Consider the following 7084-nt stretch of genomic DNA (forward strand, 5'->3'; position numbering starts at 1 on the left):
ATATTTATTTATTTAAATTATTATTTTTGTCAAACAAATATTTATTGTGATCGAGCCAGATATAATCAAAGATACCAAAATAAATATATTAATTAAGTAGTCGGATTGATGGCTTTATTTATCCGATAATTAATTATGTATAAAGGGGTCAAAGTGCAACATTGACTTAGAGGTTATTTATTATTTAATTGGAATTCAATTAATTTCTTTTAGTGGAGTAGAAATTAATTTATGAATTAATTGAATTGGGTCCATGAACCGGGCCAATTATTAATTCATTATAGCCAATAAAATAATAAGCCCAAAAGATTCTCACTCATAGCCCAACTTGATATTAGAATCATATTAGATTTAAGACATGTGAATTAGAGATTGAGAAGGAGTTATTATTTCCTTTTCTTTATCTTTATGTTGCCTATATATATACATGGTCTATGTATATTTTAGGAGTGATTTTTATGAGAAGAAAAAAGGAATATATTTTCTCTCTCTAGAATATTAGGGTTTATGTTCTCATCTAATGGAGGCTCCCACAAACCTAGTTTCCAAGGTCTTTCATGGAGGCTTATGAGTGATTCTTAAAGGCAAAACAATTACCAAGAAGATGGAGATCCAAGGAGAAGGCATCTTGCTTGGGGATCTACAATAAGTGAGAACATTCACTTTAGAGGAAAGATTTAAAGGTTTACTCAGACCTTTGATGTAACTATTCAATCTGTTAATTGAATGATACATCATGTTTTATTTTTGTATAATACTTGTCTCTATGTGATGAATCAAGATCTATGAATCAAAATCTCTCGAAAAGTTTTAAAACTTGCACGTTTCCCAACAGTGGTATCAGAGCATGGTTTGATTCATTACGAGAGATCATATTTTTATCAAAATTCATCATTCATGGATCCAATTTTAATATGCATATATTTATTTATTGATGTATGAATTAATATATTAATATATATTGATACATGATGATGTATGTATAATTATGAATGGATGATGATGTGTGATTGGGCCATGGATAAAGCTTATAGGTTTTCGAATGTAATTTTATCTTTGGATGAATGTAATTAAGGCTTTGATTTAGCCGTTTGAAAGTTCAATGATATAATTTAATTTTTTCCATTGTATTTCAAATTGTAAATATTTTCAAAGGCATGTAATATTCATCAAAGGATGCTATGAAGCTTCAAAAAGGTCCGAAAGGGTTAAATTATGTTTCAATAATTTTCTGGAATTTTTCAGAATTTTTCTGGAATTTTTTGGGCTTAAATTTAATTTTTTGGAATTTTTAAATATTTTTCTGGAATTATCGGCGATTTCCGATGACCGGAGTATGGCCGGTGGCAAGGGACGGTGCCGGAAGGTGGACGGATGATCCGGTGTGGTGCGGTACATATGAGCGCGCATCAATAATCGTCAGATCAAAGATCAGCGTGGGAAAGATCCAGTGGAGCGCGACTGGAAGGTGCTCCATGCACCACCAGTAGTAAGGCGCGTGCATGACATGCGCCGGAACCAAGTTAGCCATCAGGCTCGTGAAAAGCACGCGTTGACCAAGTCAGCTGCCTCAAGGCACGTGAGGAACACGCGCCAATTCATTGTGGCGCGTCATGGTGCGTGGAACGCGCTGCGCACTCCCACACGCGCGTGAGGGCGCGTGAAAGACACTCTCAACTCCCTCTAGCACGTGCAAGCGCGTGGGAGCGCGTGGCATGAGCTGGGAACCTTCCAAGGCGTGTGGCTTCTCGTGCATTACCTTCCGGGCGCGTTCGAAGCGTTATTTTATCTCTTCAGACGCGTACCAACCTCCTGCGGGTGTTTGAAAGCCGACGAAGGACCCTCGCACAATACTTAGAGCAATTGAATGTTAAAAGCTGATTCCATTGGCTATTTTATTTGCTTTATCTGTTATTTATTGATGTATGTGATGCATGGAATATATAATCATTGATTAATTATTATTCATGCATTGGATCCATGATTTTTATCTAAATGGCTTGATTTATATTAATTAAATTATGAAGATAAATTGGATTAGATTGTTAATTAATTTGAGGGCATTTATTGGGAAACGAAAAATTATTTTTGCAAATTATTTTTGCCTCAAATTAAATATTAATGAATCATTTAAAATTCATATATTTTCTAAATTTAATTGCATTAAAATCAAGGCATTTTGCATGCATTAAATCATAAATAGAAAACCTTAATTATATATTGTTAAAAATTGAGTGGGAGCGGGAATTTTTATACATTACCCCATGACCTTCGTTATTAAAACCATTGTAATTAGATCTTCAAAAATAAGGCCCCACGCATGATTTGAAGAGTCTTAATATTACAAGAATGGTTGTCTCATAAAAATAAAAATATTAAATGTTCATTGTAATTGGATCTTTAAAAATAAGGCCCTACGCATGATTTAAAGAGTCTAAATTATAATGACAAGATATTTAATCTTTTATTTTTCATTAGAGCTTTAATAACGTTATACACTCAATCTAAAATCAATAGTGTTAACTCCCCAACAGAGTGGTCTACACTAGGTGATTTTAGAAAGGCTAAACCAAATCGGGAATCATTTCATATAGATAGACAAGACATTGTCTTAAGAGATATGAAAATGATAGGATTTGCCCGCCAATAGTAATAATGAACTTCGCCAACCGAATAAGTTATTGGCGTATTGGTTATCTGATTTTTCATGCAGTGGTTAAGCGACCCACATATTTATTTTAATGGAAGTGCTCGCCTAATAGCAAATAAATCTCAACAATAGTAATAATGAACTCCTCTAACAGGATAAGTTATTGACATATTGTTTGTGTGATTTATTATGCTACGAAGTTGAGGGACCCGCATTAATTAAAAGGGATTGTTTCACCAATAATGATAATGATCTTTTATTTGAGATTTATTATATTATGTGGTTAACAAACTCATTTTAATTTTAAATATGCATGATAGTATTAATAATTCACCTTGCATATTGTATGAATGCATTTATATTCAGATTCATTATGCCTAATCCATTTTATCTGCTTGCTAACATATTCAATGTATGTGGACCTCATTTATAATGACAGAAAAAGGAACTTAGATATTTTATTCACAACGTAGTGGTACAAAATGTATTTATTACTCCTAAACCTAATCCTTTTACTTTAAGATACCCAAGAGAATATTAATACTTTTAATAAGTGAAATAAGGCAAATAATATGACTTGGTGCAATATTTTAGAGTTTATCTCGAATACGCTCCAAAGCTAACATTTACATTTTTTTATTTTCTTCAAGCATCATGTTAAATGTCAATAACATGTTTTGGTGAGATTAGATAGAGAGTATGCCAGAGTACTTTATCAAACTTGAATACCATTAAGATAACTTAAGGAACTCCAGTATGAGATCAAATTTTGAAAAATGATTGTTTATTATTTAAAAATTAGCTGGAAATCAATAGGCCTGACTTGGGTGGTAAGTTTCAAATTGACATGATTATTGGCTTGTTACCAAGTTGGTTCGGCTCTTTCAGAGTAAACTAAATAAGGAATCAGTTTGAGTTCACACTCGTTGATATTCTTATAGAATTGGTAACAGATGAAGGGATAATCAAAAGTATGGGTGTTCCTATCAATCTAACCTAGTCTATACCATCTTCTTTTAGGACCAAGTGGAAGGGCAAAGTAAAGAAGAAGGATGATAATAGGACTAGGCTAGCACAAAACATGGGTATTCAAAAAGGTTAAAAGGAATAAGGTAGTGTATGTTGAGGGCGAAGAAAACTGTTTCTTTTGTCACTAACTAAGACACTAAAGGACGAACTGTCTAAGCAATGACGTGGCATAGGAAAATGTATATTTAATCATTGAGCCATGTTATGTGATTGTATCTATTAATTCTTGATGGATAGATTCTGGAGCCACTAAACATGTTTGCAATTTGTTGCAAGGATTTCAGGAATCCAGAAGCCTCAATGATATGGATAGATATTTGTCTTTTGACCTGATGTCGAGGTTGTAGCTAAGTCAGTGGGAGTATTACATCTGAAATAAGAGAGTACGAGGATATTAGTATTAGAGAACTATCTTTATGCACAGAAGTTAGACGCTGTCTAATTCTTATGTCACTTGTGGTTTATAAAAAAACTAGATTATTATTTTGTAAAACTGGTTTTATAAAATTGAATAGATATGCGATTGCTTCTAGTGCATTGAAAGATAGTTAATGTACTATAATCACAAACTCTTAAGATTTGCAGGATATGGAAACTAATGTTGCATCTTCTAGATTGAATGTTAAGAGAAAAAATTGTTATTCCTGACTCATTGTATTTTTAGTGTCTATTTTTGGGTTATAATCAGTCAAAATGAGATTCAAAGATTGGTCAAAGAAGGTTTATTACCTAGTGAGGCAGAGGAGCCTAAACCAAACCTGTGAATATTGTTTTGAAGGATAGATAACTCTAAGGGCTTAATCAGCCAAATGAAATAGACATAAAGAACAATTGGAGTCGGTACACACAGACACGTGTAGTCTTATGAACATCCAAGCAAGTTTACTCACGTTTTGGATAAATTTATCTGATGCGACACGAGTCTTAAACTTTTGGTACATTTTGAAAGTGTCAAGACTGATGTGGAGCACAGATTAGGTAAACTTATCAAAACAATCCGATCTGATCGTGGATATGAGTATTTCTTAGGATAGTGCAAAGACTATATGGTCAATGAAGGTGTGGTGTACCAGGTTTTTCGCAATTGACACTAAATGGATTTAGGTGTCAAAAAGGAATAACAGAATTCCGCTTAACATGGTTAGATTTATGATCTATTATGCTACATTATCTCTTTCATTTTAGAGTTTAGCTTTGACGATATCAATTCACAGTATGAATTGCATTCCAGCTTAGTCTGTCTCAAGGATACCGTTGAGCTATGTTTTTGACTAAATCTTAGTTTGAATCACATGCATATATGGGGTAGTCTTGCACATGTGCGCTTGATATGGACAGGTAAGTTGGAAATAGATCATACGCATGATAGATTTGATAGCTACTCTAAAAGTCACTAGGACGGATTATTTTATGATCTCAATGATAAAAGTTGATTGTTTACACTCACTGTTTATCTATAGGAGAAACATATTATGAATCACATACCTAGTAGCATAGTGTTAGAGAATTTGGTATGAGTACCAGATGTACCATATATGAACACACTTATTATAGAGATTAAGAATTATAGATGAATTCCGTATTCATGCGTCAACATCATCTAGTACACAGATTCCTGCATCGGTACATTGATGTAGTGGGAGGATTATCATCCAATCCGATAGAATCATGTTTTTAGGTAAGACCATTATGAACATCCCTATTAAACATGAGTTGGACCAAGTAAGCTACACGGAAGCGTGAACCGATATGGATACAAATCGTTTTGGTGAGATGCTATGAAATCCAAGTTGGAATCTATGCATTCTAATAAAATCTGGAATCTTGTAGAACTTTCTAGTAGGGTGATACCTATGGAAGGCAAGTTAATCTACAAAAGAATATCAGAGGATTTCTTAGTAATTAAATCACGAGTGTATAAGGGAATGTCATTATTTTTCCTAATTCTATATATTGATGACATCCTACTCATTTAAAATGATGTGAAAGTTTTGTCATCAGTAAAGAGGTAGTTGTTCAATTATTTTGAAATGAATGATTTTAAAGATGTAAGCTATATTCCTAAAATCAAGCTTTTGCAAGATCAGGTTAAAAGGAAAATAGGCCTATCTTAATAATCCTACATTGATAAAATTTTGACCAGGTTTGATATGCATAACTCAAAGAATGAGTTCTTGCTTTATTGATATGGATTGCTCTCTCTAGTAAGTAGTTTTCCAAGACTAGCAGAGGAGATTGAGCAAATGAGACTGGAACTATATGCTTTGGCATATGGGAGTCTCATATATGCCATGGTCTATACCAAACAGGACATCCGCTACATAGTAGGGATAGTCAGTAGATATCAGTCCAATTCTGGACTAGATAACTGGTCTGTTGTGAAAAATATCATTAAGTACCTTAGGAGAACTAATGATCTCATATTCATTTATGGATATGATGATATGGTCTTAGCCAGGTATGATAGTTCTATTTTCCAATCAGAAGTAGATACTATGAGGTTCATGACTTAGTGTATGTTCACTCAATGGAGGGGAAATCAGTTAGTAGATTGTTAAACAGATTTCAACTGCTGACTCAAACCTGAAGGTGGAGTGCAATGTAGCCTTAAAGGCAGCAATGGAAGCCTTTTGGTTTGATCTCACTGATTTAGAGGTTGTGGAGCATACTAGCCTAGCTATCGAGCTATATTGTGACAATAGTGCAGAAGTAGTCCAAACCAATGACCCAAGGTTCCATAGAGGAACAAGGTACACTAAGAGGAAAGTACCATGTCTTACATGATATTTTCCGGCAAGAAAATGTACTTGTGGCTAGAACGTTGCATTGGAACACAACTTTGTTGATCTATTAACAAAGATATCATTGATCAATAATTTTAATCGTCATCTGGATAACATTGGAGTTAGATGCAATTTGAATTAGCTATGAGGGCAAGTGGGAGCTGTTGGGATTTATATGCCCTGGCATAGCAAATTCCTATTTGGATTATAGTGACATATGTTCCTGACGTTTTTAAAATATTTATGCTTTATACAATTGGTGAATTCAATGTATTATGTTTCGATTCATTATAGAATTGATAGTCTCCACTTGATTACAAGAGATATTTATATATGTATGTGATGGCGATCAATACATGAATATAAATAGTAATCATAAATTATTCATATTCGATAATTATGGATGGACTCATAATTAATTAAGATTTAAATTGGATCTGCGTTAGGTTGAGCTATATTGCGAGAGCCGTCGTATGCAATTGCTCCCTATCACCGTCATGGCATTTGACTCTTAAATATGAGAAAATTATAAACTTTTTTATTAATTAATAATTACTTTGATTTGTTCGGCGGATACTTCGGGATCCTTAGACCGACATTTTGGGTAGTTATGTAATTAATA

This window comes from Cornus florida, unplaced genomic scaffold (genome assembly GCF_030987335.1).
Source record: "Cornus florida cultivar Cherokee Brave unplaced genomic scaffold, ASM3098733v1 CherokeeBrave_3.0.0_Hap2_Chr04, whole genome shotgun sequence".
NCBI classification, from domain to species: Eukaryota; Viridiplantae; Streptophyta; class Magnoliopsida; order Cornales; family Cornaceae; genus Cornus; species Cornus florida.